Source organism: Strix uralensis, chromosome 8, assembly GCF_047716275.1.
Source record: "Strix uralensis isolate ZFMK-TIS-50842 chromosome 8, bStrUra1, whole genome shotgun sequence".
Taxonomy (NCBI): domain Eukaryota; kingdom Metazoa; phylum Chordata; class Aves; order Strigiformes; family Strigidae; genus Strix; species Strix uralensis.
This window is the reverse complement of record NC_133979.1, coordinates 25,343,917-25,367,978: the sequence shown is the minus strand read 5'-3', so window position 1 is coordinate 25,367,978 and position 24,062 is coordinate 25,343,917. Positions and strand designations below refer to the sequence as shown.

Sequence of the window (24,062 nt, the reverse complement as noted above, 5' to 3'; positions counted from 1 at the left end):
AATAAACTGAGTGAGTCCTTTGCATTTTCAGTAGGAAATTGGAGAGCCTTAATTATTTAAACCTGAAGAAAAGACACAGAAATGCATATTTAAAGTTGTTAATGAAGTGAAATATGGTTCTGAAAGTGCTGGTAGTGTCTCTATCCTGTTTGTCTTGTGTGCAAGTGCTGCTGCTTTGGACATGTGACTGCCCATAAGAGTCTCGCTTCTTGTGAGCACTGCAAGGCTGAACCTGGAGAGATGTGTTTGCTATCTAAGGCCGTGGGACCTCTGTGATTTTTGGATCCAGGTTTCCTGGGCAGCTTTGGGAATGCCATGCCAAACCTTTTTTACTTGTTTTGAATTGGCTTTGGCTGCTCAGAGCCTGGTACGTGGTACCATCTGCCTGGCTTATTGAGTGTGTAAGGGTGTATAACTGCTCTGGGAAAAAGGGACATATGGAAAATGATAGTTGGTGAATCCCAAGAAAGAAAAGTCACGGGAAACCACCTAATTACTAAGGCTTAATAGCTAGTGAATTGACAGTAAGGAGCTTGGTCCTGAGGTCCTGTGGCATAAATGCGTGATTACGTTAACGCCCCACTGCTACTGGGATACTTTTGTGTTTACAGGGCTTTCTCCCTTATTGCTAGAGGCCTTCAAATCCCAGATAGTCAAAATCTCTATTCAGTGCTGCCTGCTGGGCGTTTAACAAGGGTCCTTGTAACGGGACCCAGTACAAGTACAAACATGAATGAAGAGTGCAGGGGCCACCACAGCACCACAGGCTGCAAGGTAGCCAAATGGAGGCAGCCGCAGAAAAGCAGGATAAAGTAGACAATGACCCTCGGCGCCTCAAGGCATTGCTTCAAAAGGTGTCAACACCAATTAAATTGTAAAGGCTCTGTCAGCTTCTGAAAAGTTATCTAGGCAGGGACAGAAAGTACAGAATCAAAGGGGCTGCAGTGCGGTTTTGTGTGTCTCACAGCAGAGCGGGTGTACACATGCTCCTGACAGTGTGGGATCCGGCTGGGAGCCTCCCAAAGGCAGAGCCATGCCTGGAGTGGGAAAGAGGCAAGACAGCTAGTGTGGGGTCTCCTGCACTGCTGCTTTTTATCAACAGCGGAGGGAGTGTTTAATAACACAAAACCAGGGTTGGTTAAAGAAAAAACTGAATGTTTCTCCCCCATCTCAGTCAGGGATTAATACATTTGAGAACCGGTTGCAATGTCTTCCCCGATAAATTTGCTTTCTGTATGCTCTGAGCATTTTTAATTTCCTTGTAATAAATAGCAACTCTCAAATTTACTTTATTCATTGCTGTATAAAATTGCTCATTAGAAAAGGAAGTGGTGTTTTAGCATCTGATTTCTTTTGTGGTTAGATATGTATGACTATTAAATTCTTGTGCTGTCTTTCTCCTTTACTCGTGGGACTCTCTGTCAGAGACTCATCCTGTTCTTTAAAATGATTGGAGGTTCAGGGCAAAGGTACAAATAGACATTACTCTGTGCCTTATTGATGAGGCTGTTGTGATGCACACAAATGTGTATCGTGGTCTTTTCGGTGTGGCAGTTGAGCTGTGGAGTCTAACAGAATGAAAGGGGCTGAATACTGAGTTTGGTGCTCGTATATGGTGTGTGGGGGGAAGGAGCATGTGTCTTCTCTGTGTAGTGCCTAAATGTCCATGCAAGAAGGTGAAATTCTTCATGTATAAAACAGATTAAATGGTTCATGCTAGAAGAAAGCTTCTATCTACAACATTTATTCTCCTCTGTTGCTCATAAAAAAAGTGCAAAAAGGAGTTTTTGCTCTTTTTAAAAACCAACTTAAAATGCTAATTAGGACAAGGAATTCAAATTGTTGCTTTTAGTCTTAGAGTTTGCTCACAAAGCATTGTTAGGGCAATTCAAATGGCCAAGTGGTGGTGATATTAGCTCATCTTTGTAGGTATACACAGCAAATCAAAGAGATGGTTCATAATTTTTGTACAATGAGAGCTAAATACAGTATTTTGCCAAATCCCCCTTGGTAAACAAAACAAATTATTTAATGAAAAATCATTTTGGAGGAGGAATCTGAGTTGGAAGGTTTGGGAAAGCTGTTTACATGAAAAGATATAAAACTAATGGTGTATTGCTGCATTTTTTGTAAAGCCTTTTCCAGAAAAGTAGGCAGTTTGGTTGACAATAATATAAAAGCAACAATCAAAATTGCTGGAATACATTATCTACAGAGAATTTTTTCTCTGACTAAAAGTTTGGACAGTGTTTATTTTCTGTTATCTGTTTATTATCATGTCTTTGAAATTCATCATTCTTCAATGTCCTGATACCATGAGAAACCAAAAGAACAGTTTCTGACAAAGTTGAAGGACATGTCAGAAATATTCTGAGTCTCTCTGAGTAGCAGCTCAATAGAAAATAGAATCTCAAACACTAGAGCAGAAGTACTTTAGTGGCAAGGGGGTTGGGGTGGGGGAAAGTCAGGCTGCACATGGCGACGTTAGGCAAATGGCAGAGCAAAGATGCTGAGGATCCCTGTCTCTGGCCTTGCCAAGAGCACATGCTTCCTGCCACCTGAGAGGATAGTGGGTGTATTTTGTACCACCCGTGAGGATGGTTTCAGGAGTGTTTTGGGGCAGCCAGCCCTGCCCCACGGCTGTCCTAGCTGTGCCAGCGGTGAGCAGCAGCAGGCTGGCCTGGCAGAGCAGCCGCGTGGGCTTTGGCAGAAGTACCCAGCTGATCTCCAAAACACATCACTGAGCACCCTGAGTGAGGGGAAGAGCCTGTGTCTTTTCCTGTTCGTAGGGAAGAGCTGGCAGGGGGAGCTGGCCTTGGCGGCAGGCTTCTCTCTGCGCGTGAGGATTTCCAGGCTTTGCATAGGAGTCAGGGCAAGCTTTTGGGACTGGCACCACAGTGCACCTGAGGTAATACCTGGTCCTGGAGGCAGATGATAGTGTCTATAATCCAGCTTAGTTGAAATGCACAGCGAGCAAGAGTGTGAGTACCCATATATGCATGCAGCAAGGAGGTTGGGAGGAAAATAGGAGCACGCTTGGACAGATGCTGATTAGTATTTCTCCATAGATGTTGATGAAAGACCTGACTGTGGCTGTGCTTCGTGTTGGGAATGGGAGAGAGCGAATGTGCCAGAGCTGCCACAGCTGCACTCATCAGAGGTGCTGCTGGCGAGATGCTCCCCACAGGTGTAACTCAATCAGAAGTGATAGGGAAGGGGGATAATCGCGTGAGCTGTAGCTCAGCACCAATTTCATCCTGTGCATTTGTCAACTGTTGCTAGGTAGCTGCCTGGTGGGAGTGGAGAAGTGGGTTTTTTTTTTCCACCCTTAAAACAGCTTATTGCAAATTGCTGTCCTTCTGTGCAAATGGGGAGAATACCTTCCAGTGCCGCTCTGCCACTGGCCGAGAGAAAGCATGACTGCGAGCAGGGCTGTGCTCCTGTCGGCCTCTGCATCTGGGAGATGACACAAACGCTGCAGCTCATGCTTGAACTGTCCCTAAACAACTTGTAGCAGCCTTCTCCAATTGACAGCAGAAAGGGATTAGTGAGCAGAAGGCCACCTGATTATGGCAGGAGAGTAAAAATTACTAAGGTTTTTCCTGTGGTTTGGGGCAGAGTTCCTCAGTCTAATGCTGGTTTGCTTTTTACTGATTCATTTTTCACGTGGAACAAAAGAGCTCAAAAAGAAGATTTCATTTCCATGTTGTGTTTTGCTCTATAAAGCAAAAACATTGGAGAATGGTGAGAGTATCATTTCTGTTGGTAAATAGTAATACAACCAGCAGGGCAATTTTTGCCCTTCTGTGTTCATCAAAACAAATTGTACAAATAGATTATGATTTTACTGCAAAGAAAAAATAATTTTGTTTCTTTAAAGAAATGTCACAGTGCAGGCATTCCTCAAGACTGAGCAAAATTCATATGGCGCTCTGGCCAGCGCGAGGAGAAGTGTGGCTGAGCGTTGTCCTGCAGCCTCCCTGCAGGTGGGGAGGCTCCTTGGTGTCTGAGGGGTGCTTTGGCTCTGCCCTGTCTTTGTGCGGGCGTACAGCACAGAGGAGATTTTACATGGCTGAATGCATTGTAAACTCTTGTCACTTCAGGGTATCACCCACTTAAACAACATCCTCATCATTTTTCTTAGGAAATGATCTGAGACAAAATATTGAATTATTTAGAGTACCACTGGGAGAGGGAATTGATTCCTTGCTGTATCAGAGAGAAATAGCTGCTCTTTTGAGGCTTGATCCAAAGCCTGGAGAAGTCAATGAGAATCTTTCCATTGATTTCAATAGGCTTTAGATCATGCTCTTATTCACTCATCAACTATTTCTCTTTAGTTAGAACAAAACAATGCAGCCTTTCATTGCAAGATACTCAGTTTGCTGTACCTAAGAGGAATACATTCTGTCCCATTCTGCTGAATATAAAATCACTTATGGCCTGCTGAAATAAGTAGCAAGCAACTTTTTAACATCGCTGAAAGTTAGATTTAGCCCATATGCATTTGAAATTCTTGTAGCATGTGCACAGCTACCTGCATATGTACATTTTAAACTCAATATGTGAGCATGTGATACTGTTTCCTTTCTTTGCAAGTAATTCTTGTTTAGAATAAAAAGATGCATCCTACTTTTTCTAGGCTTTCAGATGTGTTTCAGCCTCTTTGCTGCCAAAGGAAAAATTATAGTACACTTTTATTAGTTACCAATTCCTATCCTCTTCCTGGGAAGAGGAGAACAAATAACAGTGAGTGGCACACTCAACTTTTGACCTCTTAAGTTGTGTTTGAGACAGGAGCAAGGTAGATTCATTGTTCACCACCTGCAGTATACCTGCTTCTGAGCTCAGGCTGCAGAATACACCTGATGGCTCTTCTGGAGTTGATGGAAATACAGTTTAGCGTAATTTAGATTAAGAGAAGATGACACTCCTGATATGTGGCTCAGCACAGAGCCTGTAGGGATTGCCTATAGGTACCAGTTCCTAACACTTTGGACTTTAACAGACTGTGGAGCCACCTCTGCTGGTGATCTCCCGGCGTGCCGTGGCCAGCAGCAGCAGGCCGGTGTGCCAGCCCTGCGTGCTGCGCTTGCAGTGTGCCGGGGTTGCAGGGGGCTCGCAGTGGGGTCCAGCTTGCACACCGCCCAGGCAACCCTCAACCCTGGAGAGGGGCCAGAATGCTGTCCCATGGGAGCTTTGTACAAGAGACACGTGTTACAGAATTATATTCATTGTATAATTCAGTGGTAAATTACAAACTTGCCATGTAACTTCCTATCAGGTTTTCTTGTCATGCCCTGTTTTTCAGTAAAGCAATTTTTTCACTTTAATAATTTAATATTTTCAGTACATTTTGCTTCTTATCTTGAAGGAAGTATTTTCAGCTATATAATTATTCAGTCATCCGGAGGGACTCCTAAACAGCAGATTTATAGTACTCTCAATAATGTTATTCAGAAAATGGGTTGTATCAAATGGTAAACATTTCAAAATGCTAAGAAATGATGAAAGCAAGATGATATTATCACAGCAGGGACTGGGACAGCGTGTTAAAACACCACCTGTGAAGACTCCTGCTTTTGGGAGCTATCTCTGTAGTGAAAGACTGGTGAAGAGTTATGGACCCCTTAAAGAAAAAAATGGAAATATTGTTTATATTACCCTATAATGCCTACCTACAAGTAGACTAATGGGAAGACCAGACTGGATTGAGGTTATTTTTGTTTTTAAGATGACTGAGACAAGAGTTGAAAGAAGAGAAGCAGAACGTGGTTTCAGAAAAATGCCACTCAATTTTCATAGCCAGACGGTTTCTGTCAGGGAAAAGGAGAAATAATAACATATAAAATTCTGAAAATTTAAAAATATTTACTGACACTGAAATATCCACCAGAATCAAACACAGAATTGGTAACAGGAGCACATTTAAGTCTTGGTACAAGTTTTACTGAAGGCAATCTGATTGCTTGCATAGATTTTGGGAAGGATGAGAGTGATCAAGATTTTGTCGAAGGTTTTGCAAAAGAAGAGATTCCAACTAGGAACCCTTCCAGCTTCACAGTCACCGGGCAAAGCATGGAGGCTATCATATTGGGAGACCTTGCTGATAAATTCTGATAGCCATTTTGGGGAGAATTTATCAGCTTCCTTTGTCAGTGAACTTCATCCCTCAGCTGAGTTAATAGACAGCTTGTTTCATATTTTAAATGGGATTTGGTGCTGCAAAAACTGGATTATACTTCATTAGTACATATAAACATGTTGATATCTTACCAACATGAAGGTAAAGTGTTCTTGAGGCAGATGAATCATCTTTGGCTAGGATCATTAATCTTCGAAAACCTAAACTTGCCAGGATGCAATTATTTAGGTGAGTGAAGCAAGCAGGGTATAAACTGTTAAACAGCACAGTAATATTATAGAAGGTTTAATTTTCTATGTTTTTAATTAAAATAACTCTGAACTAAACACTTTTTTTTCCCCTTAAAATTCTTCAATGCTTGAGAAGGTTATTTCTAATCAAAACTCTGCATACTTCCTGATAACTCTAAATTTGGAAGTTACTGAGAGGAATCTGTGATCTTTGTAGTTGCTTAAATCTACTTTGTTTCGGTAGGTCATAGTTTAGGAGATTCATAAGAGGGAGAGTTTCTTTACAAGAGCAAGGACAAGCGTAGTTGTTCAACAGTGATGGGTTTATTTTCTTACCCCATTCCTGTGTAAGCTATCTCTTTCCCCTTGCTTGGTCCCCTTGCATTGCAGTAGAGATTAAGGAAAGCAGAACAACTTTAAAAACAAACTGAAGAACCTGGTGTCAAAAGCAGGCTGCCTTTATTCTGAGAGTTATTTTCCACCAATTAATTGTCTTTTATTAAGAACTTTCTGTCGATCCTGGTGACTAAAATTTATGGCATTTGAATGAACCATTCTACATGGATACATAAGCAGACTGAATTTGGAACAAAATAGCTTTATTATTAATCTTGGTGTATCATTTCCTTGAAATATAAAGGTAAGAAGACCTAAAAATTTGGAGGTGTGTGTGTGGATAACTACTAAGGAGTCAAACTGAATTTACTGGGAATAATCAGGGCTGGCTGAGACTGAGTCAGCTCGGTGCTACCAGCTCTGCTGAGATTTCCTCTTTGGATAAGACTTTGCAGGGCTGGGTAGTTCTTAAGTCTCTTGATGGCACAAAGCCAGTTCCCTGCTTCATCTGCCTGTAAAATTTCTTCTTCCAAACTAAAAAGTTCAGAGCATTTGGTGGAGTTAAATATCGGTCAGTGATTGATATTTTTGTGAACATGGAAAAAAACCAAAGATAATATTAGACTCAGAGACATGCTTAGTCTTATTTTTTTTTTCTTTATTGGCTGTATTATAAACTTCAGTAAAACTGTGATTAGCCCTGGCTATTAGCCTATCTTGACAGCTATAGATAGATACTTTGTTATTGATTTGTAAGCTTAAAGTATTTAATAAATGAGCTGAAAATTCGGTATTTATATTACTAGTGCCTACTATGCATTTATAATTGGTAAGATGGAAAGCTATCTGGGTTTGGTTTTTTTACTTGTATTTTTAGGAAAGTATTCCTCCCCACTTTTGTAGAAATTAACTTTGGTTACCATTCTGATTTTAAAAGGAAATAGTACTAGGCAATCCGACCGAAATTTTTATAGGGATGCAATTAGCTTTAGTTCCTTCCTTCCCATATAGAGTTAAATTTTACTAGCATGAGCAATGTCTTAAAGATGTAAATACCTTTATAGCAGAGAGAACTGTATTGATTTAACAATGTTATTTTTTTGCATATAGAAAAGAAATTATGTGGGGAAGGTTTAAAAAAACCTCGTTGAATAGATATTTGATACTTCACAATTAACAGCTGTGATTTTACCTGTGAACAATAGTGTTCTGAATTGTGAACATTGTTATTAGAATCATTTTTGCTCAATCATTTGCTCCCTTTTATTGTCTTATATGCAATCATTGTCATTAGAATCTACAATTAATGAGTTCGCTGAGTTGAGATGACTTATTCTTGGAAAACATTTTTTAATTACAAATATGCATATATCCTTCCCCTCATCTTTGGCAACTTAAAAATTTGCATCATTATTGTTGCAATATGAATAATATTCAGATGAGGTGAGTCAACACTGCTGATTTGGACCCACTACAGTTTTCAGAAATATGACTATGAATTTTTTGCTGCTGGAGCCCGTTTCTGGAAAGAGAACTAGATCATTAGTTGGCAGGAAATGGCATAGTTACGCTGAAAACAATTTTCACTAATTGATTATCTGGCTGATTCAATTTCCAGTCTTGGCTCTCACTTGGACTAGATGCAATATTATCTCTCAACATAACTCATGGTTAAATTTTATTCAAATGATATCCCTGTGAAATTTCTATTTGTACAACAGACTTAGTATTTATCTATCTATTTTATTAAAATCTAAAATAAATTGGGGCAATCCCATCCCACATTCAGGAAAGTGTCCTATTTTTGGTCTCCATGCCAACTCTCTGGAGAAGTGTCTACTATTTTGTACCATCATTTCTTGTACATCCTCTTGTTACAGATAATAAACCTGCTCTCCTTTCTATCGCCCTAGTCTATTCATTTAAAAATTGTTTCATTTTTACAACACTAATGTTCTTCTCTCCAGCTTGGCAACCCTGGGATAATAGCATAAATCAGTGAAGAATTATTTTTGTTTAAGGCATTTCTAATTTTTAATTAAAAAGAAAAGTCAGACTCTTGCTGATCACCTACAGGATTGTGACTCTCCATGGTTACCTGTCACTCAAAGAGATCTAGCTCTGAGGAATGCTAATTAGCACTGTTAAAGCACTGGTAATTGAACTGTGGAGACAGCCTGCAGAAGGAGGCTGTTTGCATTCAGCACTGCTTTGCCATTTAAATGGACTAGTACAGTCATGAAGGTACGGTGGATAAAAGCAAAAAAAGCACTCAGGCTGTAATTTTTCATTTTGACTTCAAAGTTGTTTACAAAAGTGTTGCCTAGAAACGAGTGCCCATACCAAAAAAGTGTCACGCGTAGCAACTTCACCAACAACCTACACCTAAAAAGTGCACAATGCCCTTCATCTCTTACTTTTCTTGTTGCCTGGAACAGCAGCTTGTAGTAGTGGAGCTCAAGATGCTGTCCTGGATGACCCATGGTGCTCCCTGTTCAGTGCTGGGGTTTCAAGCAAGAGATTAAAAATTAAGAAAGCACCAAATTTAAAACAAGCTGAAGGAAAACTCCAAGGGAAAGTAGTGTTCATGCTGTGGTTGATGACTCTTCTCCAGACATTTATCTGACTCCTGGGGCTGTGATGTCCACGTGCCCTGGAATAATGCACCTTCCATCATAGTATTTTACAGGTTTGTTGAGGTGAGGCAGCAAGTTTCTTGGCACAGTAGAAATGAAACCCAAGCCTTCTATCGCAAGGGCAGGCTTCTTGCCTGACACCTTCAGATGGGCTTGATTTTTCTCTGAAGGGAAATATTCAACATCTCCTGAAGATCTAGTACTTTGAAGAAAAGTACCCCAAAAGTGAGTTAGCCATTGCATGCTGATCTAATACATCTTTGTCATCTCTTTGGTTGCTTGTGTGATTTCTTTTTCCATTGTACAGTTTAATGTCTCACATTATTCTCCATGCCTTCAAAGAGTTGCATATTTGTTTAGTTAGCAAATATGAGCAATCACATTCACAGGTATGAAGTCGAACAGTTACCTTGGTCCTTAGATTGTGATGTGACACACACGTGAGTCATACATTTAGATACTCTGAGAATAATGAATGCTGATTTTAAAATGTGTCCATCAGCTAATAGATGAAAAGTGGATTTTTTCGGTTTATCAGATAAGTGTGTGCACATTTTAGTACCTGCAAGATCATGAGTTGATCATTTGATTATGTAAAGTGAATATTTGCAGCATATAACAGCTATACTTTATTAAGCTGTGAATATTTGAGAGAGATGCTAACTTAAGCATTTCAGGATATTGATGACTTTTGTGATAAAATGCAAAGATATGATAATGCAGGAAGCATCCAAGTGTTATCTTCACAGATGAGTTAAACTTGAAATCCCTTTTCTCCTATGTGTAACGCTCCCACCTATTCTTGATGGATAACACTCTGACTCCAAATCTCAATGAGTCCAGGACTTCATGCAGACATTTTAGTGTGTGAGACGGGTAGCATGCAAGAGCTATCTTATGTATCGCCACCTTACTGTTTATTTAACCAAAACTGTTCCTGTGTGACATGTTCCCAGTTTTTTCATTCTTACTGGTTTGTGGAGAACAGTGTGAAATTTTCCGTGTTATGAGGAAAAAAAACCCAAGAGTTTCATGTTCCTGAAAGCTTATGATGGCAGTTGAAATCTAACACTTTCCAGATCATATTATATCTGGAGAAAGGTAAAGCTGACCTGAAGAACTCTGTGCCAGCATGTTTCCGCCTTGCTCCATTCTTTCTAATGGGACATGTTGGCACATTCACCACCTTTCACTTCTCACAGGCATTTTGCAGGAACCTCCTGACCTGTGCCAGCTGGGTGGAGAAGGACACACATACCTTTTCACATGATTTACACTTTGTTATTCAAAAATACCAGGGGAAAAATTTATATCCCAAGGTGTGCTCAGGAGTATAATGGTACACCACCGGCTTTTAATCTGAATCATTTCAGACTGCTGCCTTGGGAGCACTGGCTTTTTTCACTTATTTGCAGGTTGGGTTTGAAGGGGTACCAACTTTCTCTCATTGATGTCAAGCTGTTATCTGTTTAGCCTTCATGTTGCTTGTGACTTTTTGTCTCTGAAATGCTTCATGCATGCCAGGACCAGTGTGAAACATGGGCAGGGTGCAGTATGTAGTCAATATAAAGCATCATGCAGGGTCCAGATCCAAAGTGGAGGGTACAGGGCAGCCATGCTCTTGGTGGGGCCTTTGCAGCGTGATGTGGTGCCCCCAGCATAGTGGAGATGTGGTTTTGATGTCAGGCAGACCTGTCCCCACTGTGGAGCTCCCTGCCTGGCATGTCTCATGGGTGCTGTGAAGAGGCAGATGTGCTGGCTTTGCTGCTTCTTGCTGGGGCTGAGTTGCTGGAGTCTCTGACAGCTGTGCCCATATCCCTGTGTGCTGGCAGGCACCTGAAAATAAGAAGGAAGATTGCCCCTAGCTCCCACCTGTCAGTTGAGCAAGAAAAGAAAATCAAACTCAGAAAAGGAGGCTTTGACTTAGCTACCCCAAAGGAAGCCTGGAGTCATTTTGACAGTCCAGGCATCATCTAGCCATCGAATATATGACATTACTGATCGCCTAAATTTGAAAGCCCACTAGTTAGGGCATAGATTGGTGCCTACAGAGACCACATAAAGCCTTTACGGGGAATGGGGAGCTGGTGCAGAGGCTGACAAAGGAGTGGGAGATACTGTATCGGGGTCTCCAGAGGCACACGGGCTCCTGTGACCCAGTGCCTGGCTGTGAGGTACTGCTGTTTCTGCAGCAGCCCATAATGCTCTGGAGCCATGGCACAGCACAGCTCTTTGATTGTGGTGAGTCTTTTAAATACACAGTGTGGTTTTTGAGACTAGACCAACAGTGACCTATCAGCAAATAGACTTTAAGGTCACTTAAATCTGTTAGTGGACCTACTGCGTATCCCGTTCATCTAGCAGGGCAAGATAGTTTTGTAAGACCTATTTTTGGACATCTGGGATAGCAGTCACTGTGTGCATCTCTGCAGCACTGCAGGTAAAATGCCATGCTGAAACAAAGAACTACTTCTGTGGCTTCAGAGGAAGTGTATTCAAATGTGTCTTTGCTCTTCCTCACCTGTCTCTGGAGAATTACACCAGTTAGATTCACACAGAGGAGCTCAGTTTTGAACTTAAATAGTTTCTAAATGTGCAAACCTTTTGCAACTGTCAGGACCAGATATGTTGAGCAGAGGAGCCATATTTGTGTGGTGAATGTGGTAATGTGGAACACTGGAGCAATAGATGTTTTGGTTTATTTAGTCAGTGTTAAGAAGAAAAAGTATCTGAATTGGGAAAATTAGACAGTGACTGTATCAAATTGGCATTTCTCCTCTATTAACTTGCCAGAAAAAATATCAGTGTTACCAACAAACCCTAAAGGCAAAAAGAACAGGAGACTTACCTGGTGTCACTCCACATGTGAAAACCAGAGATGAGACACTAGTTGTCTTGAACCTGTGCCCTGTTTGTTAGCCCAAGCTGCCTGCCATGCAGGCTGTTAACAGAGACACAGATAATCAGAGACAGGAAAAAATCTGACGATACATTATTTGTATCTGCCTAGTCTTTTCCAGGGCAGAAGAGCCTTTCACTTCTAAGAAGTTGTCTGCAAAGCAGTATTTCCTCTTATGATTATGCCAGTATAATAATTATATTGCATTCAAAGCAATTTAATCTGAACTGCATATAAGTACTTTAGTACTAGGGAGTTGCATCAGCATGACTACAGAGGTTTAGTGCTCAGTTACAGCAGTATAATTGCCTCAGTAAATCTCCCCTATGTTGACAAACCCTCAGACATGCAGAGTAGCAACGGTTTCCTGTAAGTAGACATGTTTCAGAGCACTGACTTGCCCTCAGTGCCAATGACACTCAGATTTGGATTTTTGGAGCGGTAGTACAGGCAGACACACTCAAAGCAGCACATGGATGAATTTCGTACCTTCTGTGTGGTGTACGGTTGGGTGCATTGTTCTATGATTCGGGCCAAGAAAATGCATATAATAAGCTCTACAAGAAAAGCTGGTACAAAGGCATAGCTGGTTTTGAACAAGCAGCAATTTTTCAGTACTTTTTATACTAGACTACCCTCTTTCAGACTAAAGGTTGCAGTGTGTCCATTTTAATTTGAAAACACAGAGGACCCTGGAGGCTGGATCCTTTGCTCATGTAAATTAGCGTTGCTCCATTCTCTTTGGTGCCGTTGAGTTATGCCGTCACCTGATAACATTTGTTTTACTTCTATGGCAAAAGAGCTATAGAAGCCTTCCACTTTTGCAAGTGAACAATAAGTAACCATACCAATCAAAAATAGCTTAATAAAAACATTAAGAAACCATTCTCTGCTAATTGTAAATAAATCTAGGTTTGTTTACATATATTGTGAGTATGCTTATATTCTCTTATCAGTGGAGCTGTTGGAAACAGTTTGAGATGAACTGGATTTGAATGTCTATGGGCCACGCTCAGCTGCTGTGTGCAGCCACACTGCACAGGTACAGCTGGAGTGTCTGTGTCACATCCTGCTGACACCAGCCGGGCTCCAGAGAGGCACGCGCCTCTGTGTTTGGAGGGTTATTGCCTTACGTGCCAGCCTGATGTAATTCGTTATCCTGTTCTAATTGAGTCTGCTCCAGCAGTGAGAAGGAAAGTGCAATATTTAGAACTGTTGTGTCCCTTAAACTACTGCTTTTTGGGGTCTTCGTGTGATGGTGTTGGGTAGATGTGGATGATCTCGCTGGAGGCTGTCAGGCAGCCAACGTTTATCGTGACGTGCTGGGAGTTATGTGTTGCAGCAAGGGTGCTGCTCGCCATCGACCACTGCAGTGTGTGATGCTGCACGCGCTGCCTGCGCTGTGCCGGGAGAGGGATGCCAGCCCCCGGCCCCTGGTCTTCTGTCCTCCAGGAGCCCCCCTACAGCCTTATCCCCTACCGACATCACCAGATGGAAACGTGTGACTTCAGCAGGTGCTGGACCATGCACAGCTTCTCTGCGCTAGGTTATTTGCATTTTGTTCTTCATTCTGTGCTATTAGAGCAGATCTCTCCCCATCACCTTTAATACTGAAAAATTTAGCCATTTGATTTGAATATCACATTTCCCTTTCTGATTGTAAAACCATTCCTAAAATAGACTTGAAAACCACTTTGCAGTTTTGTCCCTGGAGCTCTCACAGTGGTAGTGGGACGAGGGGCTTTGTGTCAAAGAAAGATGTCTACCTTCAGCACCAGACTCGAATAAAAAATGATAATAAAACACTTTTAAGAATGCATTTCACAGTTTATCCTTAGTGTGAATTGCTTCTTGCACTGTGAACTTTTTGGACTGTAGGGCTGAGAATTTTCCTTCGAGTCTGTCCTGGGTCACAACCAATAAAGGTCTTAGAGCAGAGATGGCAAAGCTTCTGCTCTGAACTCCAGAGAACGTGAAAATGGAGCTCTAATGAGGACGTCTGTCCTGTGACAGCTTTCCCAGCAAAACAACAACCTGGCCATACTCTGGTTGAACACTAGAAACCCTTAGGGGATTCTAATGTGGCATGTACTCACTTCCTGATTAACTATACCTGCTGAAAAAGCTTTTTTGTTCTCGGGATCTTATGAATTGCTCCAGTCTGAAGGATTACATTACAGAGCAGTTCATGAGTATGGCATTTCCTGGAACATATTTAAAGAAATATGGTGCAAGTGCATATATTGGCATACAGTCTTCAACCTTCCTGTAAATGAAATATTACCAAACCCAGAAAACAACCCCCACCAAGAAAAAAAGCCCCAAACCATTAAGGGTCTGTGAGGCGTCTGAAACTAGGTGTGGACTATGTCATAAAGTGCATTTTGTTAGTATAATACTTTCAGCTTGCTCTGAAACCCGAGTTCAAATTGCTGTTATACAGCTACACATTTTCTAAGTTAATGCTGACATTAGCTCAGTGTTACATTTGAGGAGTTAGAGGCTTCTTTGCAATGAAATGCAGAATTTAGATAGCCACAGCACTGTGGATGCACAGTTTGAAGATGTCCACGCCTCTCGGGTTGAATTCACCAGTCTCTGGTACTAACCTGTGGCAGATCTCCTATGGTTTTGTGAATATATTTCAAACCTCTGGCTGCTCCACAGCCCAGGTATGCTTCAAAGATTATTTTTGTTTTACTGGCAGATAGATACAAAGCCTGCCAAGGCTGGTGGGATTTGTTTCTGTCATCTTCTGTGGCTGGTGGGATGCAGTCAGGCACGTGTCTGCTGCCAGGTGACTTCTTTCCTCCCACACCGTGTGGAGTCCTGCAAGGGGAGGTCCAGAAAAGCAAAGGTGGCTGCAGTGGCAAAGGGGAACACGAGTTGAGAAGGACCCTGGAGGTACTGTGTGTTTCAGAGCAGGGAATGCGAGACAGAGAACTTAAAGGAAAACTATTTCAGACTTTATATATATATCAAAATACGTGAGTAAGCTCTTGAGATAAGGTCTGGCAAGTAAAATGCTGTTCACACAGAAATATCCTTTGTCATTTTAAACAGTGAGTGACCTGTGTGTGTTTGGTGTCAAAGCTATGTTGCTTATCACCAGAGATAGTGGCTAAATTTCAATACATATGTGATTACTTTGGCCCTGTTTTCTTCATGTGAAATATTAATGAAAATTCACACATACCATGTTTACATTTGTCAAATAAAATTTTTCATGCATTACTTAGCTCTGCTTATAAGAGCTGAACTGCAGGGCTTATGGTGAAAATACTGCTTCAGGCTCAAGATCAGTCATTGCTACTCTCTAATAATATAGAAGCTGTCTAAACAACAACCAGCTGCAGGTACACTGAAAATTGAAATATCAGCAGTTAGGAAAACTACAGACTGGTGCTAAAGGCACATCTTTCTGTGGAAGGGGAGGTGGGGTGGCTGCTAGAAGGGTGGTGCCAGCCTCACGGCTCCCCTCTAGGAAGCAGCAAGCCGTGCAGAGGCAGCAAGCCAGCCGGCACGCACTCTGTGTGTCTTAAACATGTATTTTGGTCGCTAGCTTAAACATATCCTTTCTGGCTAAACAGAATTCCTAATGGTATCCTACTAATATACTGTAGCACAAATAATGTTAATTTTCCTAAGCCATACTGAAGAGAATAATTTTTTCTTTTTAAGCAGCTAGTTTTAAAAAGATTTTATCCAGCTTGAATCTTGGAGAAAATTGCATAGAAAGCCCTGTTTGGTGAGGAGAAAAATATATAGGGAAACAATCCTACATTGATAACAAGTGTGAATGAATTACGTACATTTGATAATATTGCTGCTGGCCACTTTCTCCTTGCTATTGAATTGTGTAACGTCAGCTCCCTTTTTTTCATTTGTTCGAGCAGAGCAGCAGTCACGGGTTGCTGTATTTTAGACTGACTACCAAGCAGGTGGTGGCTCTTGTTTCATAACTTACTCTTCTGTTATAAGCAGACACAGGAGACCGGTTTGGTGAAGACATTGTAAATGGCCTATAAACAATTTGGCACCAATTAAGGATTATTTCTCATACTGGTGGGGGTTAGGGGCCTCAGGTTTAATTAAGACCCCACAGTCCTTGATATCATGCAAACACAAGCTAGTGTCTTGCTGTATCCATGGAGAGCATCAGTGGTATGGAGGGAACCTCCTTGCGAGCTCAGAGGTTTGGCAATGGGACTTTGGCAACAGGACTATGCTAATTGTTTGCAACCTTTCCTGCTCTGAAGTTTTTAATCTAAATAAATAACAAGGAGAAACAAGAGAATGGATTCATTGTACCTGAAGCTCTTTGGAAAATGGGGCACAGAGGGACTGTTCATGAATGCAGTTAGTTTTCTAGTTTTAAGTGATTATTATTGTCACTCCTATTTTACAGGCAGAAGATGAAAAAAATAAGTAAAAATTCAAGGTTAACATTACAATGTCTCTGACAGAGCTGACCACAAGATTTCTGAGTTTGGACCATTGGATGGTCCAAAGAGGCAGTGTGGTAGTGGCTGCACACCAGCAGGAAGAGGCATACAGAGCTATAAAATGAGCAGTGTCCATCGTCCCCATGTATTACTGCATCAAAAGTAACAAGGGACTTCCCAAATCTACAGCCAGCCTGAAACATTACTCCCCAGAAGTATTTCTTATTTGCTATAGTGAAGAAGTAAGTTGCTATAATTGGATTTTGAGCTTATTTACCAAGACTTTGAAATGTTGCTGTTCGCTCTTGCGCAAGCATTTATACTGTAACCAGCACAAATCTGTGAAAGACAATATCAAGGTTTATATTTTCCATCTGACTCAGACTTGAGCAAAGGTGTCTCCATGTCAGCCTGGGACAAGAGGGTAGCTATCAGGCTGCTACAGACTGAGCTGATGGGTTCAGTTTTCCTTGTTCAACCTCTTTCCCTGACTGTGGAAAACTTAACTCTTCCCTGGCGGTGGGACTGGAGCTGAGTTGAGGTTTTTCAGGTGAAAATCCTAAATCTGTTATTACCATCTTCCCAGCCAAAAAATGTTTTACCAGTCCGTGTAAGCTGGAAGAGCATCCAGAGGAAAAGATGTTTAGGTGCAGAGTACCTTGCTGCAGTGATTTGGGCACACTGTTGAAAGGGCAGGCGTGGGTTCAGGGTCCCTCCCATCCCTTGGGAGAACGGTGTAATTACCAAGTTAGCAGTGTTTAAGTGGCCTGAGTAACCTCCTTTGATTTATAGCAAGCAATTATTTTCCTTTCTTATTACAACCACTTGGAAGTGAACTACACTGTTGCAGCAGGAGAGCGGGCAGGAGTTATGTTCCTGTGCAGAGAGAAAGAGTAAAAAGGAGTTGGACTCAAAGCAATCCTACTGTTGTTTTCCAGTCCAGATTTCAGACCAGAAATCAGGTGAGCATGCAGCTGGACACTAAGTTGCACAGACCATGATTTTTAGAAGAGCCACAACCGATTTTGCAGGTTTTCCCTCAGTGTGTTGGTACAGGTGGTGAGACCTCCGCAGGGCCTCGCTCCAGGTCCTCCCTTGTGCCTCTAGCAGGTGTCGTGGGGAAGCCTGGAATATCTGAGCCTCGGGGTTGATTTAATTCCTTGATTCTGCACTGTCATTTAATCTCCATTGTTCTGCCTTTCCCTGCGAATATGGCTTCTGACAGTATGTTCGCTACCTTCTCCGTCAAGCTCACTTGTGCCTTGCTCTAGGGACAAGTGACATAAAGCCCTTCTTGCTCAACAAGGAAGGCCCCTTGTGCTGCCATTACAGAGCTCTGACAGAATGCAAAACCCAAGCTGGTATTGCTCATACTTAATCAATTGTGTCACTGCTGATGGTATTGGTAATTCCTGTGTTGTGTCTGCTAGGCAGGCTGGGAAAATAATAAGGAATGGCCAGGAAGAAAAATCACTTTGTAACAACCAGACGTGTAGTGCCTGAGATGGCAGAAATTTACAGCATCTCCTCCTTGGGCCTGAGAAAAGAAGACTCCATGCAATGCAAGGTAAGCTCATCTTTTTACTGTTGCGCTGCTCTCCTCTCTAAATTTTAAACGTCAGAGTTTTCACTTCTGTGCCATGGTTGAAACTGTTGATTGAACTCTCTCTTCTGTTGGCAAAATTTCCATGCTTCTCATGGTAGAGGTATTGCTTCTCAGAGCAATACTTCTGTTACTGCAGATTTTAATTACCGCTCATTGAGAACAAGATAAACGGAGCATGAAGTCCGTAGCATTAAAGCTATCCATAGACAACCTAACTGTGCCTGTTACTGTGCTTAGATGATGTCAGCAGCATACTATTTACTTAACCTATAAATGTCACTGATGTGATTTGTGCTGCTGAAGAAGATTTGGGGAGAAATTCTAACACGCAGCAAAAGAAAGAAACCTTTAAGGAACAGATGGACAGGCAGAATTTTCACACTCACTGTTCGTATGTAAGAGCACGGAGAGCCCATATTTAAGGCAGCAGATTTTTGCTGGGGGTGAGCACATCTTGCACATCCCATGGCGTGCGTGCAGGAACACGCCTTCTTGCTGCACTTGGCACCCACCAGTGAAGCCCTGTGGGAGCCCGGTGGGCATCAAGAGGTGTCGGGTGGGTGCCAGCTCTGCGCCTGTCAAAACGGTTATCTTACCAGCACAGGTTAGGATGAGTGCAGCTGGGCCAGGAGAAGAGTAAACACCCAGATACGCTGAACTGCTCCTTTGAGCAGAGCTTGCCTCCTGGCAAGTACACGCTGCAGGCAGTGGGGCTCTGCTGCGGAGCTGCTGGCTCGCACTGTGCTCCCTCAGGGATGTAGGGTGCTGGTGTGGGAGAGGGTGAGGCTGCCTCTACCAGCCTTTGAACCTCAAGTAGAAATTTTGCCATTTGAGTGGGAGAAAAAAAAGTCTTATAAACTCTTCTCCAACTGTCTGCTCTTAGCCTTAAAGTTGCCAACAGCCTGTGGTTAGCTGGATGGACTCACAGACCCCCTGCATGCTGAAGGGGTTTCGTCCATGGGCTGAAGGGGTTTCGTCCATGGACCAGAAGCCCCAGGCGAGGCTTTCCAAATGCCGGCTCAACCTCGGGGGCTGGATTTGCAACCCTACCTGCCTTCTCCTCCTAGCTCCCCTGTGGGCTGCTCCTGGGTCCTTCTTCCAGCTGGGGCAGGCCTTCTGCTCTGGAGATGCCCTTGTTCAGAGCAAGGGGAGGACAGAGGAAAAGGTGGGGGTTTTTTTTCTGTTTCTGGTTTTTTTTTTTTTTAATCTCACAAGAGGTCATGAGACAATGTAGCTCAGTGACAGGGCAAGGCTGGGACATTTTAGATACAGCTGCTGTTTGTGCATCAGGGTGTAACAGCATGCTCCACAGCTGATTTTATTTTTGGAGGGGTGGAATGGAGGAAAGTTACATCCTCTGAATTTAATCCCCAATTTATGTGTGTCAAGTTGGGTGTATGCTTTTTTCCCTCTCTTTTTTTTTTTTCTTTTTCTTTTTTTTGGATAAATTTATACTTCTTTCTGGTCTCCATCCTGTTTCATGAATTCATGGTGCCATCTACTGATTAGAGATGGAATTAGCACTGAGTTCTAGTCGGGGATAACATTCTGCACTATCTATTTGAAAATAAAATTTAATTGTGTGATTAAACAACAGCTTTAAATATGGAAAGCACCAAATAAGTGGGATTTTTCTTTTTTTTTCACCAGAAGAGCTCAGCACCTCTAAATCACACTGACTGCTTTGGGATATGTGCCTGTCTCTGAAGGAGCCTGAATAAGAGCGGTGCTTTTGAAATCTCACTCCAAGTGTACAGCAGAGCCCCGTGGATTTCTCCTTTCCCCTGTACTCAGAGATTCTGTATGCCTATGGTGCTGCTCTTCCCCTCAAAAAGAGAAAGAGTTTTCAGAAACATTTTGAGCTTTTTGAAAAACTGGAAGATGAGGGTTTTTTTTCCTTTTTAAAAGATAGCAGTAACCAAAAAAACCCAGATCAAAATATTAGGTTTTGAGTTTGTTTGTGAAGCACACAAATTCTTTCCCCTTTTACGTGGAATCAGCAATGTTACACAGTCTGATCGCATGGCCAAATCTGCAAATTAAAAAATCCAAACAAACCACCAGTAGGAGGGGAAAAATTGATCTCAGCTGTCTTTACGGATGATATTTCTGAATTTCAGATTTCAAAAAGCCCCAAATGTTTTGATTAGAAAATAAATAAATAATCTGGTAAATAATTTGCTGGTTCTACTGATGACATGTGAACAGGTTGAGCTTTGCTCCTGCAGACCTCTCCTCCAGATTTAACTACTGTCTCACGGTATTATTGTCTCTTCCATGTTGACTGTTCTTTCTCTTCTGAACTACCTATTTCTCCTGAGGCATTCTACTCTTCAGGAGTCTGTTTCCCATCTCCAGGCAGATGCACAGCATCACCAACCCAAGAAACTGGCAGTCGAGCTGGAAAACAGGGTATGAGGCTAGAGTTTGAGATCCAGGACATCATCCCCAGCTGACTCTTGCCTTTTGAAGGACTCTCTGTGAGGGGTGAGCAACAGAAAATGTGTGGGGAAAAAACCAAGCAAGCAGAAAGAACTTTAAAAAAATATATGAGTACTACACCAAATGCAAAAGAGCCGAGAGGCTTAATTGAGATACATTGGCTTTGCTTCTGAAATATCTAGTTATTTTTCCTTTAGAAGAAAATGGAAGATGTCTCCTAAATGGCAAACAATTTCCACATATGTCTTTAAAGCACGGCCCCTTTTCTGTCCTTTTTCTGTAAGCACAGTGATTGCCTGTAATCGCTTGCCAATGTTGCTAAGGTTAATAGATAAAATAGATAAGAGATAATAGTGTTCCATGTAGTGGTGCTTTAGGGAATACTGTGAATATTGAGGTAATTGGGGAAGTCTGTAAGGGGGGGGTGGTCACCGAAGAGGGGTCAAGGTAAGATTAGAAAAGCTGAGCTGCAGATCTCGGGAATACTTGATAAAGGGCAGAACTAGAGGTCACCAGATCACTTTCTCTTGAAATACTGAGTCAAATAAAGAAGAGAGCAGTACCCATTATTCTGACATCTAATTATTGTATAGATATTGTTATTTTAATAAGATTAGCTAGCAGTAATGGCAAAGCAGTAGACCCTTCCCTTTGTATATCTGACAGCTTAGTCTACCTGTGCAGTGGCATGCTTAGGGATGGGCATGATAGATGATAGATTGGTTAAGAAATAATTTTGATAGTTTCCTCCTCTCCTTGTACAATTAGGTTCAGCTTTGCACAAGCTGTTAATGGCAGGTGGTGGGGAGCCAGCTACAAGTTAAGAACTGGCTCAAATTATGCTATAAATGGACAGCCGGTATTTATATGAAGAAGGCTTGGAATTTGGAGGGTCATTATTTTTAATCCAGGTCAGACCTGTTAATTTAAAATGTTTCAGTAAAAACAATGCAAATGGGATTTTTTTTTTTGTTTTATAATGTACCTTTTAAATCCCACCCTAGGGATAAACACAAGGAATATTCTTGCTTTCTACCAAATGCATGAGGGACAGGTTAGAATTACCTACTGCTTCTCAATTTAAAAAAGTCTAATGCCCTGGTTCAGCCTGCCTCTCTTTGCAGTCTAAACTGATTTTAGCAAACATTTTGTTCAAGTTGTAAGTGATCTGGTACAGCTGTGTTAACATAAGCAGACTGTTGCATGATACTTCAGGAAAGTCAGATTCACATGTGCAGTAGTGAGCAATGCTCTGAATGTGTACATCAGTGCCCAAACACATGCAGGAGACTTGCAAAGCAGCTTGAGTCAGGGATTGCTGTTCCCCAGTTTGTATAGGGCTTGGCACAACAAAACCACAAACTCTGTTGTTTAATAGTAATAATTTTTGTTTGGTAACTCCTGGGTACCACAGCCATGGACCAGGACTGCAGTGAGGGGGGGAACTGGGGCTGAGGTTGGAGGGGAGAACGGTTCCTGTCTCCAGGAGTTTGTAGCAAAACATGACAGCAGATGAAGAGGGATATGGGAAAACAAAGAAATTATTGAGATGCTATTGGGTAATGTGATAGTCAACAGTCTTGTAACACAATTTGTTTTATGGTTATCATGCTCTTTTGGTAGGATTTGTGGCAAAATAAAACTTCTTATGAGGAGTGTGGAAGAGGAAAATGAAACAATGCGGTGTCTATGAGGGATTCCTGTTAGAGAAGGAGGAAGCGTGAAGATTCTGATTTGAAAAAGTAAGTAGAGGGTAATGGAAGCTGGATCCAAAAAGTAAGTAGAAATTAAGGGCATTATGGTTGGAATAAATTAGGATACACATTAGAAGTATAGAAAAGCAGGTTACATTTGATGTGAGAGAAAATGTTGGCATGATGAAAGTAAGAGGCCAGGAAAGTTTTTGTCTTTTTTCATTCTTCACAATGGCAGTAGTGGCTACACGAAAGAGACTAACCAACAAACCAATTACTTTAGCATCTGCACTCCCTTGGTGTCGTAGATATGTTTAATTTGAGCAAGGATCCTGTGAAAAGGAGATGAATTCGGTATCCAGAATCATGGAGAGATGACTTCAAGTCCTTCAGTCACGTCAGCAGTGTGATCTTTGGAAAATAGACCTTCTCTGCCTCATCTGTATGAGAACAAATCCACAAAAAATATAGGGCACCCCAATGGCTGGTGAAAGCCACTGCAGTGCAGAGGAGCTGGATATTGCACCTCTAGGAATTTCCTTAGGGCACTAGCCTGAGGTTTTAAGTCAGGAACTGGACTTCTGACGAACCCATGTTGTTGGAGTGTGCTTCCTTTCATTTATAGGTCTCTGTTAAGATTGCTCTTTCAATTCCCAGCTCTTCCATAGACATGCTGAAGTCTGAACTGCAATAGTAGCCTATAAGGTCAGCAAATGCTTGTGCATGTACTACTAATGTTTTTCCTATGCAAACATTTGTAACTGCTGCAGTGCCAGTTTATTGGTTGACTTCTGAACTTGGCTGCTGTTAGTACTCTGCAAGACTCCAGCCTGACAAGAGCAGCTGAGCGGAAGCAAGGCAGTGAAACGCAAACTCAGACACACTTGCTGTGTTATATGCACCTTCAAACTGATCTTTACCTCTCACGGACCTGAAGTTTACAAGGCAAAGGAATAGTTAAAAAGTTGGAAAAAGTCACAGGGGGGTGAGAGAACAAAGAGGCTCGTTAAACTTGATGCATGTCTCTCAACTATAAACAGCATAGTGCAGTTTTTGTTAATGCTTTGAATTTTAATTACACACTGCCTTAACTGGTACACAGCTAATCTTATCTTTTTCCACCTGGTATTAGAGAATGAATCTCAAGTTTAATTTAAAAGCTGCACAGGATTTTGAGGAATGCTGCAGTCCATGTTTGTATGTAGGATAAGAGTTTGCTCATCATTTCAAGGAGAGGAAATATATTTTCATTCTGAAGCACATCAGGGACTTGATTTTACTATCCACAAAACAATTAATAACGTATTAGTATATATGACTGCATTCAGTGTGCTGACAAGTCCACATGCTTTTGTGTAGAATGTATCTTCTTCTGAATAAGACATCTTTCTTAACCATCAAAAAGTATAAATATTGGTCTTACTGCTTGAACAAGTTTCATTGCACGTTTTTAAATTAATCACATTTTTAAAGCACCATGCTATACTGTGGAATTTCTAAATTTCTGTACAGATCAAAGCTGTGACAAATTTTCATGTTGCATTGAACATGGCCATATCCAATTGTTCTGTCCAAGCAGAGAGTATTCCAGAGATAGGTATTGCAATGCGTTTCAGAATAAGTTCTCTT

At 41.7% G+C, this 24,062-nt stretch overlaps 1 long non-coding RNA gene across 1 annotated transcript; it reads left to right on the top strand.

The window, feature by feature from the left end:
- LOC141946806 (uncharacterized) lies at positions 1-19,283 on the top strand. Its single transcript, XR_012629939.1, has 3 exons — positions 1-10; positions 18,122-18,258; positions 19,181-19,283. It is a non-coding gene; the product is annotated as an uncharacterized LOC141946806 (long non-coding RNA).
- The last annotated feature ends 4,779 nt before the right edge of the window (positions 19,284-24,062 follow it).